The sequence below is a fragment of the Cetorhinus maximus genome, chromosome 7 (genome assembly GCF_964194155.1).
Source record: "Cetorhinus maximus chromosome 7, sCetMax3.hap1.1, whole genome shotgun sequence".
NCBI lineage: Eukaryota > Metazoa > Chordata > Chondrichthyes > Lamniformes > Cetorhinidae > Cetorhinus > Cetorhinus maximus.
This window is the reverse complement of record NC_135885.1, coordinates 116,209,185-116,222,038: the sequence shown is the minus strand read 5'-3', so window position 1 is coordinate 116,222,038 and position 12,854 is coordinate 116,209,185. Positions and strand designations below refer to the sequence as shown.

General features: G+C 47.8%; 1 non-coding gene across 1 annotated transcript; it reads left to right on the top strand.

Annotated features, from left to right (window-relative positions):
• Window positions 1-10,809: 10,809 nt before the first annotated feature.
• On the top strand, window positions 10,810-10,881 carry trnae-uuc (transfer RNA glutamic acid (anticodon UUC)). The gene has a single exon. It is a non-coding gene; the product is annotated as a tRNA-Glu (tRNA).
• Window positions 10,882-12,854: the final 1,973 nt, after the last annotated feature.

The window sequence follows — 12,854 nt, the reverse complement described above, 5'->3', positions numbered from 1 at the left end:
TTCTATGTCTCTGAGGATAGCTTCAGTGTACAGGCCGAACAGCTTTGGGGACATACCACATTCCTGCTACACTCATCTTTTGATTGGGAAGCTATCTGACTATTAAGGCTTATCACTGCTGATTGATTCCAATATAAACTCTGAATTATCCTTTTATCATTTCTGCCAATTTCTAGTTGGTTTAAGCACTCCATTATTTCCTGATGGTAAACTCGATCAAATGCCTTCTCAGTCTATAAAGCATACATACACAGGTTTTTGCACTTCCAGGTGTCTTTCAATGACTATTCTCAAGTATGCCCTCTGTTGGTCAAAGCCCTAACTGGCTATCATCTATCTCTGCTCCTATCAACTGGTCGTTTCTTTCTAAAATGATGATTAGAAGGCTTATTGTCCTGTACTCTGAACACTTTAGTGCTTTTGGCTTCTCTGGGAGCATAATGAACACTGACTGCATAAGATCCTCAGGTAGGAAATAGAATGATACCCTCTTGTGAAAACACAAATATAAACTTCATGGAGGGAACAAGCCAGAGAGCGAAAGTCATTTTACAGGCTCATCATACCTGGGAATAAATGAGGAAAATATTGGCCCATAACTTCAGGTGGAGTGTTAATTGGGTCACTCGTGGCTACTTACCTTGAATTCCAACCACTTCTGTCTTGCCTGCCCTTCTGACTCAGATTGGGTGAGATCTGGTTAGCGCAGCAGGGTCCCACGGTCTTCTGTCCAGAGCTGCTGCATTGGAGGGAAGGAGGATGCGGCCCCTTTTAATGGCACTAGCTGCCATAAGCCAGGTCATTTTAAAGGTCCGGCTGCTTTAACAAACCAGGGAGAAGGTAAATGTATAAGGTAAGTGAGTAGAATTTGTGTGAGGGGGGGATCGGGTTGGGCTGGTGTCTGGGGTAGGTGGTCTGGGGAGGGGGTCAAAATTGGGCCTGGGGTTGTGGATGGTGGTGGCTTGGGTTGGGCCTTGGGAGGGGTTTTCAGGATGGGTTAGAAATAGAGCTGGCGATGGAAAGCGCTGTAAGGGATTCACAAGCAATTCAAGGGGCACAAAATGCGCTGTTCTCCTACTTGGGCAGGGACAGTCAGCCGAAAGTGGTGCAAAAAGCTGGGACTCCACTGCGTAGTGGGAAATAGCCCCTGCTAACCAAAAAATAAGAGGAAGCAGCTTAGCAACTAAATCGAAAAATAATTTTCATCAATGTGGAAACAATTATTCTCCTAGTGATTGGCAATGTAAAAAAGTAGAATGTTATTTTTGTCACAGAAGTGGACACATAACGAGACATTGCAAAGCAAGATTTAAACAGGTCTCCAAACAACAAAGTCCAATGAAGTCTATAGTGTAGAAGAGCCAGAAACAACCAATTCTGAGATTTATTCATTTTACAACACAAAGGTTGGTAAGACAGAGCCAATTATTGTCACAGTGCAACTGACTGATAAACCATTAAACATGAAAGTAGATACAGGTGCTTCTACCACTGTAATATAAGAACACACTTTCAGACATTTAAATAAAGATGATCAACAATTAAATTTGAAACAAACATCTGCCAAGTTGAAAACATACACAGGCAAAGAAGTCCAAGTCAAAGGTATCACCAGAGTAACAGTTCATCATAGACACCAATCAGCACATCTACCCATGACGGCATTAGAAGGTAGCATACCAAGCTTTCTAGGTCAAAATTGGTTGAGGGAATTTAACCTTGATTGGCCAGTGAGATTGCAAAAGGAAGCAGGGAGAGTTCCTGTCTTGAAAAAGGAACAAGGCAAGGTACTTCAGAAAGAGCCTGGAGAGCCCAAGGACCACAACAGAATGAAAAAGGAGTGTGCAAGTATTCAACGACCTGAAGAAATGAAGACTGTCTTAAACAACGACATGGAGGAACAGCAGTAGAAAATCAAGGAGGCTCTAGTGAATGACTGAGTTCAAGTTGAAGTGAGTGAGCTTTGCAAAGAAAAGATAAACCTATCAAAAGACTTTCACACGACAAGGATCCTTCAGGTCAAAGTTTGTACCTCTGAAAAATTACGAAGAGAAACAGCAAGAATTTAACATCTCTCTGAACAAACGGAAGAACCAGTTGGCAGAGAAGATGCAGCAATGTTCAAGTTTCCAGGAGGAAGCCAACAGATACAAGAAGGAGACAGAAGCTGAAGAATCAGCTGAACGAAGCTAAAGAGGCCTTGAAAGCATAAGTCATAGAACTTTCCAAGATTCGAATAGATAATGAAGTCATGGGTAGCTCAACTACTGAACTAAGTCAAGTTGAGATTGTATCTGAGAAAAGTCTAGCCAACAGTGAAGTCAATAAGAAGGCCAAGACTAAGTTCTGCGGTAAAAAAAAAAGACACGTAGAAAGAAGATGCAGAATTACTGATGAGGCAATGTCTTTGAACAAGACTAAGCCTAATACTTCCCAATTTGGAGGGGAAGATGACAAAAAGTCAATGGAACCAAAAAAGAACTCATGATTTGCGTAGCTGTGAGTGACAATTTACTGTTGGAGAAGCATTATATGTAAAGAATTTTGATGGAGGACCAAAGTGGTTACCTGGTAAAACAAGTCCTGTGACCGGACAATTGTCATACCACATGGAAGTGGAGGGCCGGATCACCTGTAAACATATGGATCATTTAAGAAAAAGATCCAATTTAACTCCCAGGATGTTTATAGTGGGTGATTCAGCGATGGTAATGCCATTGAATGTCAAGGAGCAATGGTTAGATTGTATCTTATTGGAGATGGTCGTTGCCTGGCACTTGTGTAATGCAAATGCTACTTGCCACTTGTCAGCTACCCTGGATATTGTCCAAGTTTTTCTTCATTTGGACATGGACTGCTTCAGTGTCTGAGGAGTTAAGAATGGTGCTGAACATTGTGCAATCATCAGTGACCATCCCAACTTCTGACCTTGTGATGGAAGGAAGGCCATTGATGAAGGAGCTGAAGATGCCCTGCAGAACTCCTGCAGTGGTGTCCTGGAACTGAGATGATTGACCTCCAACAGTCACAATCATCTTCCTTTGTGCTAGGTATGACTCCAACCAGCAGCGCTTTCCCCCTGATTGTCATTAACACTGGTTTTGCTAGGGCTCCTTGATGCCACACGTGGTCAAATGCTGCCTTGATGCCAAGGATAGTCACTGTCACCTCACCCCGGGAGTTCATCTCTTTTGTCCATGTTTGAACCAAGACTGTAATGAGGCCAGAAGCTGAGGAGCTGACTGACCATGGTGGAAACCAAATTGAGTAGCATGATGCCACCATCAAACACATCTTCCCTTCACCCCCCCGGTGGCATTCTGTAGGGATCGTTCCCCCCGGGACACCCTGGTCCACTCCTCCATCACCCCCTACTCCCCAACCCCCACCTATGGCACCTCCCCATGCCCACGCAGAAGATGCAACACCTGCCCCTTCACTTCCTCTCTCCTCACCGTCCAAGGGCCCAAACACTCCTTTCAAGTGAAGCAGCATTTCACTTGCATTTCCCCTAACTTAGTCTACTGCATTCGTTGCTCCCAATGCGGTCTCCTCTACATTGGAGAGACCAAACGCAAACTGGGCGACCGCTTTGCAGAACACCTGCAGTCTGTCCGCAAGAAAGACCCAAACCTCCCTGTTGCTTGCCATTTTAACACTTCACCCTGTTCTCTTGCCCACATGTCTGTCCTTGGCTTGCTGCATTGTTCCAGTGAAGCCCAACGCAAACTGGAGGAACAGCACCTCATCTTCTGACTAGGCACTTTACAGCCTTCCGGGCTGAATATTGAATTCAACAACTTTAGATCTTAAACTCCCCCTACCCCCATCCCCACCCCGTTTCTCCCCCCTCCCTTTTTTTTCAATAATTTATATAGATTCTTCTTTTCCCACCTATTTCCATTATTTTTAAATCTAAAACTAAAACTTTGTTAGTCTTTCCACCCCACCCCCACTAGAGCTGTACCTCGAGTATCCTGCCTTCCATTCTTAATTAGCACTTTTCTTAGACAATATCACCACCTTCAACACCTCTTTGATCCTTTTGTCTGTGACACCTTTTGATTATCTGCTCCTATCACTGCTTGCTTATCTCCACAATCATCCCACCCTCAACTTCTCTCTCCCCCCGCCCCCCCACCTTAGACCAGCTTATATTTCACCTTTCTCCAAACTATACTCAGTTCTGCCGAAGGGTCATGAAGACTCGAAACGTTAACTGATTTCTTCTCCACCGATACTGCCAGACCTGCTGAGTTTTTCCAGGTAATTCTGTTTTTGTCAGTTAGCAGGTTGTTTCTAAGTGAGTGCCGCTTGATAGCACTGTTGATGACTCAATGGAGAGTGGACTGATGGGACGGTAATTGGCCAGGTTGGATTTGTCCTAATTTTTGTGTACATGATATATCCTACAATTTTCGACATTGCCAGGTAGATACCAGTGTTGTAGCTGTGCTGAAACAGCTTGGCTCGGGGCGCAGCAAGTTCTGGAGCACAAGTTTTCAGTACTATTGCCAGAATATTGTCAGGGCCCTTAGCCTTTGAAGTGTCCAGTGACTTCAGCCATTTTTTGATATCACATGGAATGATTCAAATTGGCTAAAGACTGGCACCTGTGATGCTGGGGACCCCTGGAGGATGCCGAGATGGATTATCCACTCGGCACTTTTGCCTGATGATTGTTGCAAATGCTTCAGCCTTCTCTTTTGCTCTGGTGTGCTGGACTCCTCCATAATTGTGGTTGGGGATATTTGTGGAGCCTTCTCCTCCAGTGAGTTGTTTAATTGTCCACTCCCAATCATGACTTGGTGTGGCAGGACTGCAGAGCTTAGATCTGATCCGTTGATGGTGGAATCACAGCTCTGTCTATCGCATGCTGCTTACACTGTTTGGCACACAAGTAGTCCTGATTTGTAGCTTCATCAGGTTGACACCTCATTTTTATGTATGCCTGGTGCTGCTTCTGGCATGCCCTCCTGCACTCTTCATTGAACCAGGGTTGATCCCCTGGATTGGTGGCAATGGTGGAGTAAGGTATATGCCAGGTCATGAGGTTACAGATTGTGGTTGAGTACAATTCTCCTTCTGCTGATGGCCAACAGTGCCTCACGGATTCCCAGTCTTGATGTGCTAGATCTGTTCAAAATCTAACCCTTTTTTCATGGTGGTAGCGCCACACAACACATGTGTGAGTGTGTGTGTGTGTGTGTGTGTGTATTTATATGTACACTATTCATATATAATGGAAAAAAATCTCCTATCCATTTGCTTTTATGAAGTTTCATGTTACATGAAACTGCATTTATCTAGATTTCACGGTCATTTTTGCAAACCACAATAGTATTTCCCAGTAAGTGCAAAGTAAAATGGCCAATACATCCATGAGGGAGTTAGGAACTAAGAATTCCACTTGGATGAGTAAGAGATTTTCACTAAATAAGCCCAGATCCTTCCATTGGTTCAGAAAATAAAAATGCTGATGTGAGCAAATTTAGTGACAATACAGGCATTATATCCATTTAGCCAAAACAACAAATGATTTTTATTCCATTTCTAGCCAACTACCCCTGCAGCTCCTGCACAAATAAAACTGTATTTTTCTTCTTATAACTGCGCTTCAGCTCCTCTTCACCCTCCAATTCTTTCCTTCCTTTCCTTATCCATCAATTTCAATCTCAATTTTTGTGTCATTATCACATGCTTTCTTTCATTGTTGTCACATGTTTTTCATCCCATCCCATTCAATGTATAACTTACTCTTAGGGCAGAATTTTCCCTGCCCGCTGGCGGGCGTGAGCGGAAAATAAGGCAGGAAGGCCAAAAATTGATTTTGCGATGTCGTGAAAGCAGTTTGCAATCGTCCGCTCTGCCAGTCAATGGCAACCGTCATTCCTGCTGCTGCACATTGGGAGCTTCATTGTAATACATCTGCAGCGCGTTATAAACCTGCTCACTGGAATCATTCCCCATGCTGTATCATCCGAGCACGCCGATCTGTTTCACAACTCCATGATACGGACTCGAAACGTTAACTCTGTCTCCCTCGCCACAGATGCTGTCAAGACCTGCTGAGTTTTTCCAGCTATTTTTGTTTTTGTTTATAAGGCATGCACCTGGCGAGCTGCACTTTGAGGGGAACTCGGAGGTGAGCGCACAATGATATTGTGCATAGCTCACCAGGGTCGCCTGTTGGACCTCAAGGTTGAGGCGCACGCATTCATGCGAGGGCACATGCAAGGCGCATTTTCCAGGCTGGCTGACGATGCAATGCGGGGGCAAGGGCTGCACTGCGGTTGATGGTAGAGCACAAGCACATACGGCGGGGGTGGGGGTGGGGGGGTGGGGGGGGGAAAGAGAAGCGGTCATGCATTAGAGAATCTGTGTATAAAGTGACCATTCCGCCACAGCTGAGACAGTTCAAGCGCAGCCACACTGACATGCTTGGAGTCAGTCCTCTAGCTTATCTGCCCACTCAAGCAATGCAGAGGCCTGAAAGTGCAATCAAGTGCTCCAGACCTTTTCATCCCTCAGGCACAGACTGCAAACTAGTGAGCATTTTAGTGGACTGCAGAACAGTTGGATGGCTGGGCAAGTCGTACAATCTCCTTGCGAAAGCTGGTCATGGAGCAGTCACTGATGGAGGTACTCACTGCCCCTTGCAATGTTATCATTCCAGTGTGGACCAATCTCCCCAGTGGTTCAAGCTAACAGCATAGCCTTGCAGTGCGGGTTAGGAGAATGCCTGCACCTGAGCTGAGAGCACAGCATGCAGTCCAATGGACAAAGCTGCTGCCAATTGGTCAGGTGGAGTGGGTTGGAGGTGGATTGGGTTTCAGGCAGCCATGCAGTGCACTAAGCTCTGGCCATCCAAGTAGTGGCCAGCAAACGCCAGGATGCGTGAAGAGGCCTTCAGACTTAACCAAGAGAGGTCCTTAGAACACCCAAGCATGTGTCTTTCTCTTTTATCCTGCAGGAGGAGTACATCAGGAGCATGGAGCCTGGTGACCTAGCTGTATGCCTCAGGGCTTACAGAGAACAGAGAAGAATGAGAACAGAGCCTGACTGAGCAGAGCGAGGAGTAGCACCGACAGGAAGAAGGGGTGGCTGGGGCTCCCGCACATGCCACTGAAGAGCCATAGCAAGCTGTCGCTGGTAGGCGCCTACCTAGGCCCAAGGTCTACAGATGGCGCCTGTCATTCCTGCAGAAGACCGAGAACAAGTGTTGCCGAAGACTGCATATGCCCAGGGAACTGGATGGTCATATCTGCCACCTGCTGAAGGATTTGGCGTCATGGGGACATAGAGGGTATCTACCACCAGTGACCATGAAAGTGACTGCAACGCTCAATTTTTACACCAGTGGCTCCTTTCAGGGCTCCACAGGTGACCACTGTGGGATGTCACAATTCTCCACGCTTAAATGCATCCATGAGGTCACAGACACCACCTTCACAAAGGCACATAACTTTGTGCATTGTGCCCTGGATCAGGAAAGCCAGGAAGTAAGAGCTCAGGGATTTCCCCAGATCTCAGGTTTCGCACAGATGCAGGGTGCCATCGACTGCACTCACGTGGTGCTCAGATCTCCATGGCAACAAGCGGTCAACTGCGTCAACTGCAAGGGATTCCACTTGCTGAATGTTGCGTTGTATGCGGCCACCACAAACGCAGGACTGCACATGGTTCCGAGGGAGTGTCCACAACTCCTACACTCTCAGTAGGTCACAGATCTCTGACATCTTCCAGGATCCACAGGGGCTGCAGGATTGGCTCCTCGGGGACACGGGCTGGTAACACCCATGTGACAGTCTCAGGCTGCAGCAGAGAAAAGGTATAACGAGGCTCATGCTGCAACTCGCACCTTGGTGAAGCAAACTATCAGAATGTTGAAAATGAGTTTCCAGTGCCTGGACCGATCTGGTGGGGAAGCCCTGCCACATAGTCCACAGAGGATGTCAAGCATCATTGTCGTCTGCTGCACCCTTCACAACCAGGCACTACAATGGGGAGAGAAGCTGGCTGAGGAGGAGATGGAGGAGCTGCATATCCCCTCCAATGAGGAGGATGTCAACAAGAATGAAGGTGAAGAGGTCCTTGAAGGCGATGATGATGGTGATGAGGCCATCACACTGGCCAAATGAGGCAGGTACATTCGGGAGGCCCTCATAGCTGCTAGATTCATGGAGGTTGAAGATGACATGCAGTGAGGAGATACCATAGATTCCCACATTGCATCTGTGAACGTTTGACTCCTGTCTGGCTGATGGCAGCGCACATACCCTCTGTGATAAAGCTCATGTCATGGAGACGCAGCAGAGACCCATAGTCCCAACATTCCAGGAGGATGATGACGATATGCAGTGGGGACATTCCATAGTTCCTCACATTGTTTATGTCAATGTCTGACTCCTGTCTGGCAGATGGCACCTCGCTTGCGCTTTGTGACAAGGGTCATATCATGGAGATGCAGCAAGGAATCTTTGACTTCTCCTGATCGAATGGCATCCTTTGTGAGCTGAACCCTTCAGGACCACACTGTCACCGCACACAGATTCTAAAGAGATGGGGGTCCAGCTGCCCCTCAAAGGTGCTAGGAGCACAAAGAGGGAATGACAACCGGCCCAAGACATCCTGGCAGCAATGATAAGCCACACCGAGGTTCAGGCATGACTTTTGTGTGATTACTGATGTGTGACAGTGACAGTGAAGCCACACCATCAGTGTGCTGGGAAGGTTGCACAAAGCACAGGGAAGAGGCCCTGGACTGAGACACCTGCCTTTATCTTGTGCAGGGACCAAGATTCACATCTGAGCAACATGAAAACTGGCTCATCAGAACAAGGAGCCATAACAAAGGAGACATTCTTGGGAGTTCATTAACAAAGTGAACATTATGTACAAGTGATTAACACCCATGCCCAGCCTGTGCAATTACACCTTTTGAGGTGTCAGCTGTGGCTCAGTTCATAGCACCCTCGCCTTTGAATCAGAAGGTTGTGAGTTCATGTCCCACTCCCGGAAACCAAGAACTGTGAATGTACTCGAAAGAGTTACACCTTCTTCATAGCTTCCCTGGTGGTCTAGTGGTCAGGATTTGGCGCTTTCACCACCGCGGCCCGGGTTCGTTTCCTGGTCAGGGAATGAAAATTTGTTGACCTCGTGCAAACTATGGAAATGAGATTGGATAATTTCCTGAGAAAAGTGCAGGTCACCTTTGCCGGAATCATTGTAAGCTCATGTTTTAGAGGTGTCAGCTGTGGCTCAGTTCATAGCACCCTCGCCTTTGAATCAGAAGGTTGTGGGTTCGTGTCCCACTCCCGGAAACCAAGAACTGTGATTGTACTCGAAAGAGTTGCAATCTGTGACTGTTGATAACTCGAAAGAATTTTTTGAGTGTCCAGGTCACAGCCGATGCCATCCAAGACCTAAGGACGGTCGTGCTCGGACCCGAAGTCATTTTAGGTCTCGAGGTGGCCCAGGTGCGCAGTGGTCTTCCGCCTGAACGTTCCCCTGTTTGGACGGAATTCCACATTGGCCCCAAGCCCCGAACCCTCCCTCGGATGCCGGTGCCCCGCAATAATATGAGCCACCTCGGGGACATGCCCTCCGTGCCATTTGGCACGTCGCGGAGGGGTTTTCTATATGGACTGCTGCTGCACACCTTCCATTTTCTCGCCCTCGTCCGCCGCCCGGACACGCCCTGGCGTGCCTTGTTGCCGTCCAGCGGTGGAGGCCCCCGATGGGAGGCCCCCTACGGAGGTGTTCTCCCTCTTTCTATCGGGGACCTGGGTTGGAGGGTGTTGCATGCAGCAGTCCCCTACAATAGGAGGATGTTTAGGTTCACGGACTCCCAGGACACTTGCCCTTTTTGCGGTCTTGTGGAGTCCGTGGACCATGCATATATAGGGTGTCTTAGGCTGCACTCCCTTTTTAGTTATTTAAAAAATCTTTTGTTACTATTTTGTTTGCACTTCAGTCCCACGCTCCTGATCTACGGACACCCGGTGTGGAAGGGGGTCGGGAAGGAGGAGGACCTCCTCGTGAACCTGCTCCTGGGCCTGGCCAAGTTGGACAAGATCGACAGGGGAGTCCCGCCCGATTGTTTGTCCCTCTTCCGCGGCTACATTCGCGGCCGGATGTCCCTGGAAAGGGAGCACGCGGTGTCTGCCGGCAGCATCGAGGTCTTCCGTGCCCAGTGGGCACCACGGGGACTGGGGTGTTTTGTTGACCCCTTTAATCACATCTTAGTTTGATGTTTGTAAGGTTCCTTTAAAGTTTTTCCTTGATTTTACAGCTGACCTGACTTAGGGGCTGTGCTTGATTACTCCCTTGTTATTGTTAATTTAGTTTATTGTTTTGACTCTACAAGAGTTACACCTTTTGAGGTGTCAGCTGTGGCTCAGTTCATAGCACCCTCGCCTTTGAATCAGAAGGTTGTGGTTCATGTCCCACTCCCGGAAACCAAGAACTGTGAATGTACTCGAAAGAGTTACACCTTCTTCATAGCTTCCCTGGTGGTCTAGTGGTCAGGATTTGGCGCTTTCACCACCGCGGCCTGGGTTCGTTTCCCGGTCAGGGAATGAAAATTTGGTGACCTCGTGTAAACTATGGAAATGAGATTGGATAATTTCCTGAGAAAAATGCAGGTCAACTTTGCCGGAATCATTGTAAGCTCAAGTTTTAGAGGTGTCAGCTGTGGCTCAGTTCATAGCACCCTCGCCTTTGAATCAGAAGGTTGTGGTTCATGTCCCACTCCCGGAAACCAAGAACTGTGAATGTACTCGAAAGAGTTACACCTTCTTCATAGCTTCCCTGGTGGTCTAGTGGTCAGGATTTGGCGCTTTCACCACCGCGGCCTGGGTTCGTTTCCCAGTCAGGGAATGAAAATTTGTTGACCTCGTGCAAACTATGGAAATGAGATTGGATAATTTCCTGAGAAAAATGCAGGTCACCTTTGCCGGAATCATTGTAAGCTCAAGTTTTAGAGGTGTCAGCTGTGGCTCAGTTCATAGCACCCTCGCCTTTGAATCAGAAGGTTGTGGGTTCATGTCCCACTCCCGGAAACCAAGAACTGTGAATGTACTTGAAAGAGTTACATGCGATCTGTTGATAACTCGAAAGAGTTACAGTGGAGGTGTCAGCTCTGGCTCAGTTCATAGCACCCTCACCTTTGAGTCAGAAGGTTGTGGGTTCATGTCCCACTCCTGAAAAAAAAAAGCCAAGAACTGTGAATGTACTCGAAAGAGTTACATGGTAAAGGGTGAACTCTGAAAGAGTTACCTCTCTATAGGGGAGGTGATGGCATAGTGGTACTGTCACTGGACTAGTAATCCCAAGGCCTAGGGTAATGCTTTGGGGATCTGTGTTCAAATCCCACCACAGCAGGTGGTGGAATTTAAATTCAATAAAAATCTGGAATTAAAAGTCTAATGATGACCATGAAGCCATTGTTAATTGTCATAAAAACCCACCTGGTTCACTAATGTCCTTTAGGGAAGGAAATCTGCCATCCTTACCTGGTTTGGCCTACATGTGACTCCAGACCCACAGTGATGTGGTTGACACTTGAAATGCCCTCTGAACATGGGCAAGAGGTGTCAGCTGTGGCTCAGTTCATAGCACCCTCGCCTTTGAATCAGAGGGTTGTGGGTTCATGTCCCACTCCCGGAAACCAAGAACTGTGAATGTACTCGAAAGAGTTACATGCGATCTGTTGATAACTCAAAAGAGTTACAGTGGAGGTGTCAGCTGTGCCTCAGTTCATAGCACCCTCGCCTTTGAATCAGAAGGTTGTGGGTTCATGTCCCACTCCCGGAAACCAAGAACTGTGAATGTACTCGAAAGAGTTACACCTTCTTCATCACCCGGTGTGGAGGGGGGGCCAGGAGGGAGGAGGACCTCCTCGTGAATCTGCTCCTGGGTTTCGCCAAGTTAGCCATTAACAGGTCCAGGCAGCGGGCGATCGAGGGGGTTGTTCCACCCGACTGTTTAGCCCTCTTCCGTGGCTACGTTCACGGCCGGGTGTCCCTGGTGAGGGAGCACACGGTGTCTGCTAGCACCGTCGAGGCATTCCGTGCCCAGTGGGCACCGTGGCAGTTGGGGTGCTTTATCGACCCTCTTAATCACATTTTGATTTGATGTTTGTAAGTTTCCTTGCAATTTGTGGAGTGCAGCGGACATCCCTTCCCGATGTTCCAGCTCCAGGAACTGTTGTATGACTGAGTCCAGGGGCTCATCATCTGTCCTGGACTCAACAAATTTCTGGCCTCCAGCAGTCCTCCGAGTGCCAGGAAACTGAGAATCCCCTGCCTCCACCAGCTGTGGATCAAACAGTGCGATGTGATCACCAGATTGTGACCCCAAGGCTACTCTAAAACTTGGTCCCACCGAGATGTTTGTCTCTGCGCTGGTGGAGGGTGAAGGTAAGCGCTGTGATGGGTCTTCAATGAGCGTTTCAGCAGATTCATCTTCTGAGGTGTCTTCGGGGCTTGAGTTGGGGACCTGGGTCATGGACCCCCTCGGCTATTTCCCAGATGTGCATGTCAAATCAAGGAGAGATAATTAGTGAATGCAAAACAGGACATGTCACTCACAGGATGGTTGGCTGATGGATGCTGCACTGCTGCATCCTTACTTGTTTGAGCATTGCTGACCTCACAGTCAGCAAAGGAACCATCCATATCTTCGCCGGCCAGCTGGATGGGTCTATTTAAAAAGCCTGTGAGGACCTTGATTTCAAGCATTCCTTCACCAGTCTGCAACCTCTCCTTTTTGTTGTGTGCCAGCTTGTCCTGCATGAATACAGATGGAGAGAGTGTAAGCAGGACACCTGCAGGCCAGATGATAAATATGCC